Raw genomic sequence first — 17,796 nt, 5'->3', positions numbered from 1 at the left:
GAGCATGCAGCTCTTATATCTCGGGGTTGTGAGTTTGAGCCCCACATTGGGTGTGGAGATTACTTAAAAAAAAAAAACCCCACAACCTTTTCTTGACTAACATTTCTTGTTATAAGTTATATAATATTAGTGTAGTTTTTTTTTTTCTCACTGAGCAGTCAGCACCTGAACTGCATCTAATATGGAGTTAGGTAAAATCCTAGGGATTTAGCCTGATCTCTGCTTTCCATTGTACAGATATTTGTGTATCAAGTTAGTTTTTTGAAGATGATTCTGGAAACAAAATTACCTTTAAGGATTTGATTTGTTGTTTGGTGATTATGTAAACACATTGCTTGGGGAAAGAGCCTCTCCCTTCCAACTTTCTGGGTTTTTTCACCCAAACTGCCCTTTTAGAATACAGTGTGCTATGTGGTTTACATACATCAGCTCATTCAATTCTTATGATAGACTATAAGATTAGTGAATCTACTTTTTAGATATGAGAAAATTTATTAAGATTATACATCTTGCTCAAGCCTGCACAGAAGTGGAGTCAGGATGCTAACCCAGGGTAGTCTTGTTTGCAAGGCTCTTGCTCTTTACCACTCTGCCTGTATTCAACAGATACCTTCATGTGCTTATCCTTCGATGTAGAGTTTCTTTGATTTGACCCTAGGAGCATTGCTTTATGAATCCTATTTCAGTAAATCTAAATGTGTTTGACCAAGAAGTTTGAGAGGTCCATGGGAATGCTAGTCCTCTTCTATCACTGTCCTAGAGAATCTTTTTCACTGGGAGACTGGGAAAGGGAATCTAAAGGCAGCACAACCACAGCGTTCAGCATCGTATAAACCTTTTTTTCATGCTTTAATAAACATGCAATACAAAAACATCCAAAAATGCAATAATAATACAAGTAGTACCCATATGTTTAGGAGATCAATTTAATTTACGAAATAAAACTCTACTACCACAGTTGAATTTTCTAGGATTGTTTTCCCCTTCTCCCAGCCATACTTCTTTTTTTGGTGTTTAAGATACGGGTTTTTCTAGACTTCTCTCTTTTTTTTTTTAAAGATTGTATTTATCTATTTGACAGAGACACAGCAAGAGAGGGGACACAAGCAGGGGGAGTGGGAGAGAGAAGCAGGATTCCCGCCGAGCAGGGAGCCTGATGCGGGGCTCAATCCCAGGACCCTGGGACCATGACCTGAGCCAAAGGCAGACGCCCAACGACTGAGCCACCCAGGCACCCCTTTTCTAGACTTCTCTTAAATGTGTATGCTTTCCTAAACAAAATATGGTATTGTTTTTGTGTGGTTTTAAGCTTTGCATATGTTTAATACTGATTTATTTTGGTAACTTTTTCTGCTCAAGCTTGTGTTTGTGGGATTCATTTATGGTATATGTGTTCTTCATGTTCACTGTTGTACAGTATTCACTGTATGAATATATCACTTACCTGTTTTTCTGTTGGTGCTCAGAGTACCACCAAAAATACTCTTTTTTTTTTTTTTAAGATTTTACTTATTTATTGAGAGTGAGAGCATGAGAGGGGGGAGGGTCGGAGGGAGAAGCCGACTCCCTGCTGAGCAGGGAGCCCAGTGTGGGACTCGATCCCAGGACTCTGGGATCGTGACCTGAGCTGAAGGCAGAAGGCTTAACTGACTGAGCCACCCAGATGCCCCACTTTTTTTTTTTGAAGATTGATTTGTTTGAGAGAGTGCGTGTGCACCCCCATGTGGGGGAGGGGCTGAGAGAGAATCTAAGCAGACTCCCAGGTGAGTGCAGAGCCCCCCAAGTGGGGCTCGATCTTACGACCCACCTGAGATCGTGACCTGAGCCGAAACCAAGAATTGGATGCTTAACCAACTGAGCCACCCAGGTGCTCTCAGAAATATTCTTGTATATATTTTCTTCTGACTTGGGAGAGTTTCTCTAGGGTTTATGCCTAAAAGTGCAATTGCTAGGTCATAGGATGTGCATCTCTCTCTCTCTCTTTTTTATTTTTTTATTTTTATTTATTTATTTTTAAAGATTTTATTTATTTATTTGAGACAGAGAGAATGAGAGACAGAGAGCAGGAGAGGGAGGAGGGTCAGAAGGAGAAGCAGACTCCCCGCCGAGCAAGGAGCCCGATGTGGGACTCGATCCAGGGACTCCAGGATCATGACCTGAGCCGAAGGCAGTCGCTTAACCAACTGAGCCACCCAGGCGCCCCTCTCTCTTTTTTTTTTAAAGTAGGCTCTACTCCCAGTGTGGAGCTTGATCGAGAGTCTCATGCTCTACTGACTCTGATCAAAAGTCTCATGCTTTACCGACTCAGCCAGCCAGGTGTCCCAGGATGTGCATATCTTTAACTTCATTAGGATACTAGCAACAGTTATTTTCCTGAGAGATTATACCAGTTTATATTCCATTACAAACATTTCTATTGCTACAAATCTTAACGACACGATATTGTTAGACTTTAAAATTTTTGTCTTTTTTTTTTTTTTTTTTTTGATTTTATTCGAGACAGAGCATGAGCAAGGGAGAGGCAGAGGGAGAGGGAGAAGCAGGCTCCCAGCCGAGCCAGGAGCCAGATGTGGGGCTCGATCCCAGGACCCTGGGATCATGACCCGAGCCGAAGGCAGACGCTTAACCATTTGAGCCACCCAGGCGCCCCAATTTTTGTCATTCTTAGGAGTATGAAATATTTCATTGTAGTTTTAGATGGTGTTTCTCTGATAGTGAAGATTAATCTTTTCATATGTGTATTAGCTGTGTAGGTTTCCTCTTTCTTGAATTGCCTATTCATCCCCTTACCCCACTTTATTTGTAGCATTTATCATTTGATATACAATATATGGTTACTTGTTTCTATGTGTTGCCTCACCATGAGGTCAGAGACTTTTTCCCTTTGTCATTGGGTATCTGTAGTGCTTAGGACAGTGCCTGGCATATGGTAGGTGTTAAGTAAATATTTAATGAGGTGATTTTTTTTTTTACCTAAACAATTGAATTTCTTAGCATTTTTATTTGTAGAAGTTTATATATAGTCTAGAGTCTGGATTTTAATCCTTTGATTATATGTTTTGCAAATATATTCTCCTAGTATGTGGGTCCATTTTGATTTTCTTTTTTTTTTAATTTAAATTCAGTTAGCCAGCATATAGTACATCATTAGTTTCAGATGTAGTGTTCAAGAATCCATCAGTTGCTTATAATCCTTTTGATTTTCTTTTTTTTTTAAAAAAAGATATCTTGGGGCGCCTGGTGGCTCAGTCGTTAAGCGTCTGCCTTCGGCTCAGGTCATGATCCCGGGGTCCTGGGATCGAGCCCCGCATCGGGCTCCCTGCTCAGCCGGAAGCCTGCTTTCTCCCTCTCCCACTCCACCTGCTTGTGTTCCCTCTCTCGCTGTCTCCCTCTCTGTCAAATATATAAATAAAATCTTTAAAAAATAAAAATAAAAAAGATTTTATTTATTTATTTGACAGAGAGAGAAAACATAAGCTCAAGCAGGGGGAGCAGCAGGCAGAGGAACAGGGAGAAGCAGGCTCCCCGCTGAGCAAGAAGACCGATGTGGGGCTCTATCCCAGGACCCTGGGATCATGACCTGAGCTGAAGGCACATGCTTATCTGACTGAGCCACCCAGGCACCCCTCGTTTTGATTTTCTAAAACAGACATTTATAAATCTCTACCTTTATGGTTTATAATTAGAATTTTTTGTAATCCTTTTTCTTAAATTCATTAGATTCCTATATTTTCTTCTTTTTTATAAAAATGTTTTTTTAGAGAGTGTGAGTGTGTGGAGGGGGTGCAGAGGGAGAAGGAGAAAGCAGACTTTCCGCAGAGCAGAGCCCGAAGCCGGGGTTGATTTTATGACCCTGAGATCATGACCTGAGCCAAAATTCCATTTTTTTTTTTTAAAGATTTTATTTATTTATTTGAGACAGAGAGAATGAGAGAGACAGAGAGCACATGAGAGGGGGGAGGGTCAGAGGGAGAAGCAGACTCCCTGCCGAGCAGGGAGCCAGATGCGGGACTCGATCCCGGGACTCCAGGATCATGACCTGAGCCGAAGGCAGTCGCTTAACCAGCTGAGCCACGCAGGCGCCCCCCCCAAAATGGAATGTTTTAAACTAATTTTTATAAAGTGACTCCAGAGCCTATAATTTTTCTTGCCTCAATATGCTGCCTAGCAAGACGTTATTCATAGAGTGTGCTCAGTGAGTGTTAACTGGGTGAAATAAAAATGTTTAAAAAAAGTTTAAGTACATTGTTTTGATCTTTATGATAGTATTTTTAGAGGAGGGGATTAGCTGGTCTTGATAGGTCAACTGAATATCTTAATAGGGCATCCTCAAGGCACAGTAACATGTGCTTGGAGGTTGTGTTCCAAAATTAAAAATTAAATAAGGGAAGGAGACTAGAAGTTGGGGATAAGGCAGGTAGAAATTAGGAAGAACTCTTTTCATTGTCACTCTTGTACCATTTGACATTCGTATTATGTGTGTACTATTAAAAAGAAAACTAGGTAAGAAGAATTAAACACTTGGCTCAGGCAGATAAAAGCTTAGTTAATATTTCAAGTTCCATGATTCTGTGCATGTTTTCCCCTTTTTTAAACCTGTACATATGCGACAAATGTGGATGAACCTTGAAGACATTATGCTAGGTAACATAAACTACATAAAAGACAAATCTTGTAGTCCACTTACTGTGAGATACCTAGAGCAGTCAAATTCATAGGGTAGAGTGGCGGTTGTGGGTGGGGGGTTACTGTTTTATGGGTACACAGTTTTAGTTTGGGAAGATGGAAAAGTTCTGGACATGGCTGGTGGTGATGGTTGTGTAACAGTGTGAATGTACTTAATGCCAGGGAACTGAATGATACACTCATAAATGGTTAAAATGGTCAGTTTTGTTTATTTTTCCATAGTGAAAAATACGTAGCTGATACTCATTTGTTTGTCATTCAACAGACACATACCTAGACACTGGGGATACAAAAAGGAATTTGATTTGGTACTTGCCCTGAAATAGCCATTTAATCTAGTAATATTACACTAAGATTGCATACTAGTGATTTTCAAGGAAATAGAGGGTTAAGTTTGTAGGAAATTGTAGCTTGTAAAAGTTCTGCAACGTGATAAAAAGATGATAAATTCTGGGAAAGTAAACGATTTCCTGGCAGTCTTACCTGCTGGTTGATCCAGAGGATTCAGATGAGAATGTTATTTTGCCCCAAGGTACTTGTGCATAGCCTGAAAGCATGATTTTAAAAATTACCAATCTGGGTAGAAACTGTCAGGTGCATGGATGGCATATTGATCCCTCTCTCTTTTGTAAATTGAGAACCTGGGCGCAGAATAGTGGTGTCATTTAAGCGTCAGACTCATTCAGCCTGGAATCAAGTTTAGGCTTGGGTTTGTTGCCAGAGTGTACAGCTTCTTTAAGAGGTTCTCAAGCTGTAGGAGTGTCTTACATTCTGAGTCTACCATAAAGACAAATTCTGAATTCTCAGGAGAAAGATAGTAATTGTTTGATGACCATGTGATTACCCATACTAGCTGGTGGAAGTCTTGTCTTTTAACTCTGTGATTTGACATTGGCCTGATTAATATTTATTGAGTGCTAAATATGTGCTAGTAAGTATTGTTTCAGGTACTTCACATACTTATTAACTCATTCACTTTTTTTTTTTTTTTAAAGATTTTATTTATTTATTTGACAGAAAGAGACACAGCGAGAGAGGGAATACAAGCAGGGGGAATAGGAGAGGGAGAAGCAGGCTTCCCGCAGAGCAGGGAGCCCGATGCGGGGCTCGATCCCAGGACCCTGGGCTCATGACCTGAGCTGAAGGCAGACGCTTAATGACTGAGCCACCCAGGCGCCCCCTCATTCACTTTTAATAACAGCTCTGTGTAGTGGGCATCAGTTTTACAGATGAGACAGTGGGATTTATTTTATTTTTTTATTAAGTTGTTGTTGTTGTTTTTTTTTTTTTAATTTGACAGAGGGAGACACAGCGAGAGAGGGAACACAAGCAGGGGGACTGGGAGAGGGAGAAGCAGGCTTCCCGCTGAGCAGGGAGCCCAATGTGGGGCTCAGTCCCAGGACCCTGGGATCATGACCTGAGCCGAAGGCAGACGCTTAACGACTGAGCCACCCAGGTGCCGCGACAGTGGAATTTAATAAAGTAACTTATCACAGGTTTCAGAACTACTAGTTGGTGGTGCTGGGAATCAAAGGTAGTCTGCCTTTAGAGCATGTGTTGTTTCGTACTACTTATTGGGCCAGTGCTTTGGAAATTGTTTTGGGATGATTGATTACTAATTTTGTCTTACTGTAATTTGTTGGATTAAAAAATGACAGTTTCTACCATTTGAGACCTACAGTTTTGAGAATTACTGCTCATTAAGGGTTTATTCTTACATGGCCATTTGCACTAAATGCCTTTGTTAAGCAAATGGTGTAGAACCAGAGCTGGCAGACCTTTTCTCTATAGGTCCAGATAATACTTTAGGCTTTGGGGGCCAAGAGGCAAAACTGAGGATATTATATAGGTACTTAAATAACAAAAAAGAAAATGTATTAAAAAAATTTTTTTTTATTTTTATCTTTTTAAGTAATCTCCACACCCAGTGTGGGGCTTGAACTCACTACCCTGAGATTAAGGGTCACATGCTCTACTGATTGAGCCAGCCAGGCGGCCCAACAAAACAAATATTTTATTGGCAGAATTCAAACTGTAATAGTTGAATACAGTTTTTGTAAGGCAGGTGTGTTACAAGAGTGGAATTCACTTTGGGAGATAACATTTCACATCACTGGGGTTCAGAGTTAGCTTTACCTATCAAAATGGATGGCAAGTGTTCATCTGTTAATGCTGAAATCTGTAGTGAGATTGCACATTTGTCATCTTTGAAAATGTCTTTACACAGACAGGTACTGCCAAATATTAATATTAATCCATGAGCATATGATTTTTTTGAGCATATGGTTTATTTGAGCACATTCATCACTTGGAAGGCATTTATAGAATTCTGTTAGATTCATTTCTTGATATTTGCCTTTTTGGGTACCATTACACTGCAGAGTAATCGTTTCCAATGGAAGATTAGATGGAAGTTTTGTGGGGTTTTTTTTTTTTTTTAGATTTTATTTTTAAGTAATCTCCACACCCAATGTGGGGCTCAAACTCACAACCCCAAGATCAAGAGCCACACACTGACCTGACTGAGCCAGCCAGCCACCCCTAGATGGAAGCTTCTCAGTTGCACAGCTAGATGGATTTTGAAAGATGGAGATTTACTTTGCACTTCGATTAAGATTGGAAATATGTTGGAAGTGTAGTTTGAATTAAGAAAATAGGTCTTTAAAAGTTTTGTGTGAACAGAGATATCATTGTGTTAGCTTTGATAGTACAGGAAGTGAATAAAGTAACTTGACATTACCTGAGGTTCAAACAGTGTTTACTGTTGTTCAAGTTAATTTGCCATAATCTATATTTCCCATAAAAATACTATTTTTTTATAAAGATTTTATTTTTTTGATAGAGAGAGACACAGCAAGAGAGGGAACACAAGCCGGGGTAGTGGGAGAGGGAGAAGCACGCTTCCCGCGGAGCAGGGAGCCCGATGCGGGGCTTGAACCCAGGACCCTGGGATCATGACCTGAGCCGAAGGCAGGCGCTTAACGACTGAGCCACCCAGGTGCCCCATAAAAATACTACTTTGCCTTATAATTTTTTATTGAATTCATTAAGAAACATTATCAAGTCTGCACCAAAAGCTAATTTCCAAAGCCTTTCAGTATTCAGTAATAAGATTTAAGTGTGGTTCTTTAGAAAAATTTTAGATTAAAAAAAAAACCGCAATAAAATTTTGCTGCAAAGCCATTGAACTGCTGTTTGGTAGTGCAAATCAGGATCCACCTTCTATTTCTTACTTTCTTTTTTTTTTAAAAAGATTTTATTTATTTATTTGACAGAGACACAGCAAGAGAGGGAACACAAGCAGGGGTCGTGGGGGAGGGAGAAGCAGAGTTCCCTTGGAGCTGAGAGTCCGAAGTGGGGCTCGATCCCAGGACCCTGGGATCATGACCTGAGCCAAAGGCAAGACACTTAACGACTGAGCCACCCAGGCGCCCCTCACCTTCTGTTTCTGACAAAAATTCACAGAAGTGACCATGGTTAAGTCTACAAAAGTGAATTGACAGTGAATGAGGGGGACTTTTGATAATACTGGCTCAACATGTGATTAAAAGTTCTTTGTAGAGTACCTGCTGATGAATAGTACAGTGAATAACCATATGTTTGAAACACCTTACATTTTCACAAGCCCTGTAAATTTGTCCAATTAAGTCCTTCTTTACGTATTTTTTGCCACCACCATTTGCTACACATCTCAGCAGATTCAAGGTCAGGTTGTATTAGTGTTCTCTCACACATCTTTGAAAGATTCTCACCTATAGTTGTTCCATATAGACTATTCATAGAGGCTAACTCTTCAGTCACTTCAAAACCAGCATTGACTTCTGCAGTAAACAGCTGCACACTGTCTATATTATCTGTTGAATCAAGAGGCAACAGTGGTGAAAATCATTCCCTTCCCCCCTTTTTTTTAAAAATTTTATTATGTTAATCCCCATACATTCCATCATTAGTTTTATTTTATTTTTATTATTATTATTTTTAAAGATTTTATTTATTTATTTGAGAGAGAGAATGAGAGACAGCATGAGAGGGAAGAGGGCAGAGGGAGAAGCAGACCCCCTGCCGAGCAGGGAGCCCGATGCGGGACTCGATCCCGGGACTCCAGGATCATGACCTGAGCCGAAGGCAGTCGCTTAACCAACTGAGCCACCCAGGCGCCCCTACATCATTAGTTTTAGATGTAGTGTTCCATGATTCATCGTTTGTGCATAACACCCAGTGCTCCATGCAGAACGCGCCCCCCTCAACACCCATCACCAGGCTAACCCATCCTCCCACCCCCCTCCCCTCTAGAACCCCCAGTCTGTTTTTCAGAGTCCACCGTCTCCCATGGTTCGTCTACCCCTCCGATTTCCCCCCCTTCACTCTTCCCCTCCTGCTATATTCTTCCCCTCCTGCTACATTCTTCTTTTTTTTTTTTCTTAACATATATTGCATTATTTGTTTCAGAGGTACAGATCTGAGATTCAATAGTCTTGCACAATTCACGGCGCTCACCAGAGCACATACCCTCCCCAGTGTCTATCACCCAGTCACCCCATCCCTCCCACCCCACCCCCCACTCCAGCACCCCTCAGTTTGTTTCCTGAGATTAAGAATTCCTCATATCAGTGAGGTCATATGATACATATCTTTCTCTGTTTGACTTACTTTGCTTAGCATAATACCCTCCAGTTCCATCCACATTGTTGCAAATGGCAAGATCTCATTCCTTTTGATGGCCGCATAATATTCCATTGTATATATATACCACATCTTTATCCATTCATCTGTTGATGGACATCTTGGCTCTTTCCACAGTTTGGCTGTTGTGGACATTGCTGCTATCATTCCCTTCCCCTTTTAACAAATACTCAGTTGTTGAGCAGTTTCAGATTTACAGAAGATCTGAGAAAGTAGTACAGAGTGTTCCCATGTATACCTCATGCCCATTTCCCCTGTTAACAAATTAGTATGGTACATTGGTCCTAGCTAATGAACCAGTGTTGATGCATTCTTGTTAACTAAAGTCCTTACTTTATGCACATTTTCTTAATTTTTACCTAATTCCTCCTTTCTCTTCCAGGATCCTATCTAGGATATACATTTTTTTTTTTTAAAGATTTTATTTATTTATTTGAGACAGAATGAGAGAGAGAGAGAGAGCACATGAGAGGGGGGAGGGTCAGAGGGAGAAGCAGGCTCCCCGCCGAGCAGGGAGCCCGATGCGGGACTCGATCCAGGGACTCCAGGATCATGACCTGAGCCGAAAGCAGTTGCTTAACCAACTGAGCCACCCAGGCGCCCTAGGATATACATTTAGTAGTTATGTCTCCTTAGACTCCTCTTGGCTGTGACACCTTTTCAGACTTTTCCTATTTTTGGTGACTTTGACAGTTTTGAGGAGTGCTGGTTAGATACTTTGTAGAACGTCCCTCAGTTGAGATTTTTCTCATGGTTAGACTGGTGTTACGGATTTTAGTGAGAAAGACCACAGAAGTAAGTTATCATTTCCTTCACATCATATCAAGGAATACATGTTACCAACATGATTTGTTGTTGTTAATTTTGATCACCTGGCTAGGTTTCTCTGGTGTAAATTATTCCCTCCCCTCCATACTGTACTTTTTGGAAGGAAATCCCGAGGCTCACTCTACTCCACTTATGGAATGGAGAGCTCTATGTTCCACCTTCTGGAGGGTGGAATATATACATAAATTATTTGGAATTCTTTGGCATGGGAAATTGGTCTCTTCTCATCCATTATCAGTATAGATTCATAGATACTTTATACTTTGAGTTATCCATTACTTCACTTTGTTCAATTTTTTTAAAAAAATTTTGGCTCTTGAACTCTTTCAGTTGGACAGAAATGTCCTTTTGACATATTCCCTTCATTGTGGTGGTTTTTGTATGTTCTTTTGTTGCACTTTCTTCCTTCCTGGCACTACAAGATATTCCAGGCTTGTCCAGTGTATTGCTGGCCTCAGCCCTAGAGTCAGTCATTTCTCCAAGGAGCTTTGGTTTCTTTTATTGGAGAATATTATTAGAAATCAAGGTGTGGGTGCTAGGTGTGCTTATTGCTACTGGAATGTTACTGTGTATAGGTCTTCTCAGCTGACAGAGCAAGGAAATATGTGTGTATACATACAGGAAATAGGTATATAATAACACATTTTATATACATACAGAAATATGTGTAAATATTTCTGATGTATCTGTGTGTATCCATTTGTATCTGTATTAAGCTAAACGGGAGCTTACACTGGTATCTCCACTTCTAATCCAGTACCACCTGGATCATTCTAGCCTTTCTGTCTGTCTTGTTTGTGGCCTCCCACTCCCAGCAGTGAGAAATTTGGCTCACACCATCTGCCATCCATTTATTAATTCCAGTATACATATGTAATGGTTTCAGAATATGTTATCCCATACCCCCGTGGGAAACAACTTCAACATCTAGAATACAGTGATTATATGCAGTTCCTTTTGCTGTTTTCCCTGTTTCACTCATTTCCATAGTTACTTAGGTCAACTCCTTTCCCCTCTACCTGCCTTATTTTTTTTTAGAGCGAGAGAGACAGCACAGTGCACAAGTTGGAGGGGCAAAGGGAGAGAGAGAGAGAATCTCAAGCAGACTCCCTTCTGAGCACAGATCCCCATGCAGGTTTGATGCGGGCTCGATCTCATGACCCTGAGAACACGACCTGAGCTGAGACCAAGAGTCCGATGCATCCGATGCTTACCTGACCACGCCACTCAGGCATCCCTGCCTTATTTTTTAATTGACTACTGTTGTTGCTCCCATTGTCCTCAACTTTTCCAGTTGAAAGGCTAATTTTTTTTTTTTTAAGGTTTTTTATCTGACACAGAGAGACACAGCGACAGAGGGAACACAAGCAGGGGGAGTGGGAGAGGGAGAAGCAGGCTCCCTGCCGAGCAGGGAGCCCGATGAGGGGCTCGATCCCAGGACCCTGGGATCATGACCTGAGCCGAAGGCAGATGCTTAACGACTGAGCCACCCAGGCGCCCCAAAAGGCTAATAGTCTTAAGATGATTTTCTCTGGACACATTTCTTTGGCTGCCACAAACATGATTTAATCAACTCACTGTAAATAAATGGCTTTCCCTGTTTCACTAACAGATGAACCACTCAGAAACTTACTTTGGTTGTAGCTTCATTTGTATTTTTGTGAAGATTTTTTTAGGATGAGATACTGTTTTAAATTTCCTAATTTTCTAACAAATGGTGTTAGATACGAATATTGTGATAATGAATGCTTAGTTTGGTAATGTCGACGACATACATTGTATTCTTGGCACAGTTAGGTGTTTTTCATAATAGAATTTTTCCATCTAAATCATTAACAAAATAATCCACACTCCACACTGTCCCTTAAATGGGTAATGTTCAAAGTCCGCTTTTGTCTTGTTTTACCACATGGTGATATACTGGTAATTTAAAACTAATAAAATGACAGAATGCACGGTACTTGAACAACTAACTGAGCTGTAACCGCAGCACTGCGATCTGTAGCAGCACAAAGTGGTGAGACCACATGCGATCTCGTTTGCAGCTACTCCACTCTGCTGTTGTGTGAAAGCAGCTAGCTGCAAACGAAGGGACATGGCTGTGTTCCAGTAAAACTACTGATAGATGTTGAAGTTGGAATTTCATAGAATTCTCACACATCCTGAAATACTCCTGATTTTTTTCATCCATTTAAAAGTGTAGGAACAGGGGTGCCTGGGTGGCTCAGTTGTTAAGCGTCTGCCTTTGGCTCAGGTCGTGATCCTGCGGTCCTGGGATCGAGCCCCACATTGGGCTCCCTGCTCAGCGGGAAGCCTGCTTCTCCCTCTCCCACTCCCCCTACTTGTGTTCCCTCTCTCGCTCGCTCTCTCTCTGTCAAATGAATAAATCTTTATAAATAAATAAATAAATAAATACAGCAGGGGCACCTGGGTGGCTCAGCCGGTTAGGCTTCTGCCTTCGGCTTGGGTCATGGTCCCAGGGTCCTGGGATCTAGCCCCGCATCGGGCTCCCTGCTCCGCGGGAAGCCTGCTTCTCCCTCTCCCACTTCCCCTGCTTGTGTTCCCTCTCTCACTGTGTCTCTCTGTCAAATAAGTAAATAAAATCTTTAAAAATAAATAAATAAATAAATAAATTAGCTCATGGGTGGTGAAAAAAGAAAAAATAGGTTGGGCTAGATTTGGCCTGTGTGCATCATTTGATGACCCCTGAATGTAGAAGGCCCCGTATTCACCACCCATATTGGAAGTATCTTTCTCTCCAAAGCCACTTTTAGTAATTTCACCAGCCTTGGATTCAGTCTCAGTTCCTGCCGATGCCACAGAAGGGGCTTAGAAGAAACATTACAAGGTTTTCTGTGGTAAAACACTAAAGGTTTATTTGCCCAGCTGTCATAATCTCCTCAATTCCCAGTAATTTTTTTTTTTTGACGGGAGGTAGCTAAGGTTAAATTTTGTTAGTTTTTTTTTTTTTTAAGGTTTGATTTATTTTTTTGACAGAGAGACAGCGAGAGAGGGAACACAGTAGGGGGAGAGGGAGAAGCAGGCTTCCCGCCGAGCAGGGAGCCCGATGTGGGGCTCGATCCCAGTGGGACCATGACCTGAGCCGAAGGCCCCTGCTAAACCGACTAAGCCACCCAGGCGCCCCTCCTTTTATTTTTTTTTAAAGATTTTATTTGAGAGCCAGAGAGTGCACGCTGGAGGAGGAGCAGAGGGAGGGGGACAATCAGACTGTGCTGAGTGCGGAGCCTGACTTGAGCTTGATCTCAGGACCCTAAGATCATGACTTGAGCAGAAACTGAGTCAGATGCTTAACTGACTGAACCACCCAGGCACCCCTAAATTTTATTTGGTGGATATTTTGGTTTAATGTGAATAGAAGACAATGCTCTTTTGTTCACTTCTATTGGTCTCTTGCTTTTGATGCTAGGAGCAAATTAGTCTTATACAAGCAAGTTATGCTTGGTGGTTTAAAGGACTAGCTTTGAACTCAGATTCATAGGAACAGGCAAGGTCATCCTTGTGTTTTCCTCATGTTCTTTATCTCAGTAACTAAGATTACTGTGGGTGCCTGAGGTGAGATGAGGAAAAAAAAAATCAAGTCTTTAACCATAGGGGTACAAATACTGTGGTCCTAGAATATTAGTATTTACCTTCTGTTTGGATTTAGTAACTAAGTTGTTACTTAAGGTCTGGTAGTGTTTGGAACATGGGAGTATTCTGAGGTACACTCTGGTCTAAGCCACTCCTGTCCTTTACCTGGATTATTATAGGCAATATCTACTAATTTCTTCTGACCTTGTCCTATTGAAATCTGTTCTACATTCAGCAGCCAAAATGATCCTTCTAAAACATAATTCTGATCATGTTACTTTTCTACTGAAAACTTTCCATTGGCTGCCCACATTACCCAGAAGAAAACCAAAGTCCTTAAATGGCTTGTAAAGCCCTGTTTGTTCACCCATGTCTTTGTACCACTATCTTCCCCCTAGAATATAAGCTCCGGGAATGAAGAGATACTTAAATTGTCAAACCACCATTGCCTAGAATAGTGCCCGGCAATGTGGTAGGTACTTAATAAATTTTTTGTTGAATAAGTGGACAAATTGCGTAGAGGGGAAAAGCTATATTGTTGGCAGTGCCATGGTATCTTGTTAATAATTTGGTATTTGACCAAGGGAGAAGTATGCTTGTGGACTCTCCAGATGACACAGGCAGGACAAGTTGGGGAGGGTGCATATAAAAATGGGTGGCAGGGATGACTGAGGGCTTTAGGTGTCTCCTTATTGTCACAGAATAACAGGGCTAGATCCTCAGATTTGCTTCTTCACCCATTGTTAACAATGGAAGATTGAAGATTTGTTGGGATGATAAAATTCTTGCTGGTGTCCAAGAGGAGGTTACTTAATAGGAAGAAAACATGATGGGGGGGCGCCTGGGTGGCTCAGTCGGTAAATGTCTGCCTTCAGCTCAGGTCATGATCCTAGCGTCCTGGGATCAAGCCCTACATCGGGCTCCCTGCTCTGTGGGAACACTGCTTCTCCCTCTCCAGCTCCCCCTGCTTGTGTTCCCTCTCTCGCTATGTCTCTCTCTGTCAAATAAATAAAATCTTAAAAAACAAAACAAAACATGATGGGGTAATGAAATGGAAAGGTGTGTGTGTGTTTGCTAGCTATCTGGTTAGAATCTTAAGGATGGGTGTATTAGAATAGTCGTTTCTTTCATTCAGAGCATTGTAGAGTAAGCGGTTCTCAGTCCTGGAGACTTCCCTCCAGCTGACTGATGTGAGCCCCTGCGCCTCTGCAGTTAGAAACAAGGAGAAGTTTTGGCTCATGTAACCTAAGATATGTTCTAAGAATAAGTGGCAAGAATATATGGAAAAATATTTTGCAGGAAAGTTTTTGAAAGTGCTATATTACTATTTATCAGCTAAGTAGATGTGAACACTGTCATTAATTTGGTAAAGGGGCTGACTGAATACTAATGTTATCTGGATAAAATAGTCTTTTTTTAAAAAAATATTTTATTTATTTATTTGACAGAGAGACAGAGAGAGAACACAAGCAGGGGGAGTGGAAGAGGGAGAAGCAGGCTTCCTGTGGAGCAGGGAGCCCAATGCGGGGCTAGATCCCAGGACCCTGGGATCATGACCTGAGCTGAAGGCAGACACTTAACTACTGAGCCACCCAGGCGCCCCTTGATAAAATAGTCTTGTTAGTTTTTTTTTTTTAAAGATTTTTTTTATTCATTTGAGACACAGAGATAGAGAGAGAGAGAAAGCATGAGCAGGGAGAGAGGCAGAGGCAGAGGGAGAAGCAGGCTCCTCGCTGAGCCAGAAGCCTGATGTGGGGCTCGATCCCAGGACCCTGGGATCATGACCTGAGCTGAAGGCAGATGCTTAACCATCTGAGCCACCCAGGCACCCCAGTCTTGTTAGTTTTAAGAGTAGGGTTTTTTTTTTTTAATTTTATTTATTTATTTTTATTATTATTATTTTTTAAAGATTTTGTTTATTTGACACAGAGGCACAGCGAGAGAGGGAACACAAGCAGGGGGAGTGGGAGAGGGAGAAGCAGGCTTCCCGCCGAGCAGGGAGTCCGGTGCGGGGCTCGATCCCAGGACCGTGGAATCATGACCTGAGCTGAAGGCAGATGCTTAACGACTGAGCCACCCAGGCGCCCCTAAGAGTAGGTTTTTATTGCCTCTTCCTAGTGTTAATTACCTGATTGCCTTTGGTATAGGTCAAGATTTTATTGCTTGGGTTTTCAGTTTACTCAGCAAACATGTATCACTGTTTAGGTATACAGAGTTTGCAGTCCTTTGAGGGAAATTGACATTAATGGATATAATGAGATGAGCGTAAGGAGAGACATGTCTAGGGTAACACCAAGAAGCAGTACCGAACTCAGCCTGTGTGCACCAGGGACGGCTTGCTGGGGGAGGAGGTGTTTAGGCTGAGGGTTCACATGTACCAAGAGACCATAGCTTAAGCAAATATATTCCTTTCTTTTCCTGGCTGGGTAGGCAGGGTTCAGCTATGTGCAAACCACAGATTTCAGAGAAAGCTAAGGTGGGTATCTTTAATTGAGTGAATGCTGAATAAATAAGTGAAAAAGCAATATGGATGAATGGTAAGCTTTAATAAGCTAGGAGTAAGGACATTACATACTTGCTGATCTTGGAACTTTGTTTTCCTATTTGTTTTGGATAATACTACATAGCTTTGATGTATGGCTGTGTTAGTAATGTTTAGATCTGAGAATATTTAAATAACTGGATCAAAATCTGGGCTGGACTTGTGCTTTGAGGGATGAGGATGGGAAGTTGTTTTAATTTGAAATGTGTTAAATTCAGTTCGGCATACCTCAGTTACATTTTTCTGTTTCAAGTATCTGATTCTTCTGAAGTAATTGTCCAGGTTAAATTATGGAATTCGTGAATTAGTCTTGCATAATGCAAACCGTAGCACCTGAAATATTGCCAGTGAGAGTATCAGGTTTTAAGAGGAAGGTTTTAGTTGCCGTTCTGCAGCCTTACTGTATGTACGGGGTTGGATGGATAAAAACGTGTGTGAGACAGAAGACCCTCAGGCAAGTATGCTTTGAGAGAGAAGCCTGTGTCCACCTGGAGTAAAGTTGAGGGTTAAAGTAGAGTTTTTGCTTAGAGATTTCAAGCATCTGTATTTCACGATACAATCTGCAAGGTTTGGGTAGTTGTCTTAACCCTGCTTGTTTCCTCTCTTTCCAGAATTGTATCCTGACTTTGTAAATTGGAGAAGACCGTGACACTGCCAGTGTTCTTTTGCGGGTAGTGTCTGTTTGGGATCCCGTGCAAGTTGAATCATTGTTCAAATAAGGTAAATGCATGGTGCTAAAAGGAACTAATAGTAACTTCATTGGCTTATAAAACCAGCCTTATGTTAAGAGTTGCTTATCTAGAAGATTCCTTAATAGAAGTTCTGGGTTCTTATTAAGCAGTGTTTATTTTTCAGCTTAATAAACAAACAAGATGATAAAGTAGCTCTGCTCTCTCTGATTCTATTGTAAGTTGTAGAATCAACAGTTAACCTTTTTTATTTTAACTAACTTAATAACATGTTTATCCATTAGGAAGTATTGAAAGATCATCCATAAACTTGACATATATATAATCATTGTTAATATTTTGGTGAATAGTCTCTTTTCATGCATGTGTTACTTGGATATGTGGTGTGTGTTTAATCAAAATCTGGGCTGGACTTTGTCTCACCTGGTTCTTGTTAACATTCCCCATTTGCATTTTTAAGTGACTCATGGCATTTCATCATGGATATGCCATGTAATTTAAAATTATCTAACTGGTTCTTTTTTGGTAGACATTTAGGCTCTTCTGCATTTTTCCCTGTCTGATAACTATGTGATAGACGTGAATACACTTACGTATACATTTGATTTTCCCTCAGTATATTTTCTTAACTTTAAAAAGCATTTTATATATTTATTGTATTTTTTTGTCTTACTTAATACATGTGTAAAAATCCTTCCTAGTTTCTAGAAGCAATCATTGCCAACTCTGTTTCTTTTGCTATTGCTTCTACATAATAAGCTTATTTTGCTACTTAGT

General features: G+C 41.0%; 1 protein-coding gene across 3 annotated transcripts in view; it reads left to right on the top strand.

The window, feature by feature from the left end:
- THRAP3 (thyroid hormone receptor associated protein 3) overlaps nt 1-17,796 on the top strand; it is a 74,200-nt gene that overhangs the window by 10,524 nt on the left and 45,880 nt on the right. For all 3 annotated transcript variants that reach the window (XM_045898083.3, XM_045898085.3, XM_045898084.3), the window contains exon 2: nt 16,942-17,050. The gene's annotated coding sequence lies outside the window, so the exon portion shown is untranslated. The remainder of the gene's footprint in view (nt 1-16,941; nt 17,051-17,796) is intronic.

This window comes from Mirounga angustirostris, unplaced genomic scaffold (genome assembly GCF_029215605.1).
Source record: "Mirounga angustirostris isolate CCGP_5_RB_7025 unplaced genomic scaffold, mMirAng1.0.hap1 SCAF_4, whole genome shotgun sequence".
NCBI classification, from domain to species: domain Eukaryota; kingdom Metazoa; phylum Chordata; class Mammalia; order Carnivora; family Phocidae; genus Mirounga; species Mirounga angustirostris.
The sequence above is the reverse complement of the archived record's forward strand: the minus strand, read 5'-3'. Positions and strand labels throughout refer to the sequence as shown.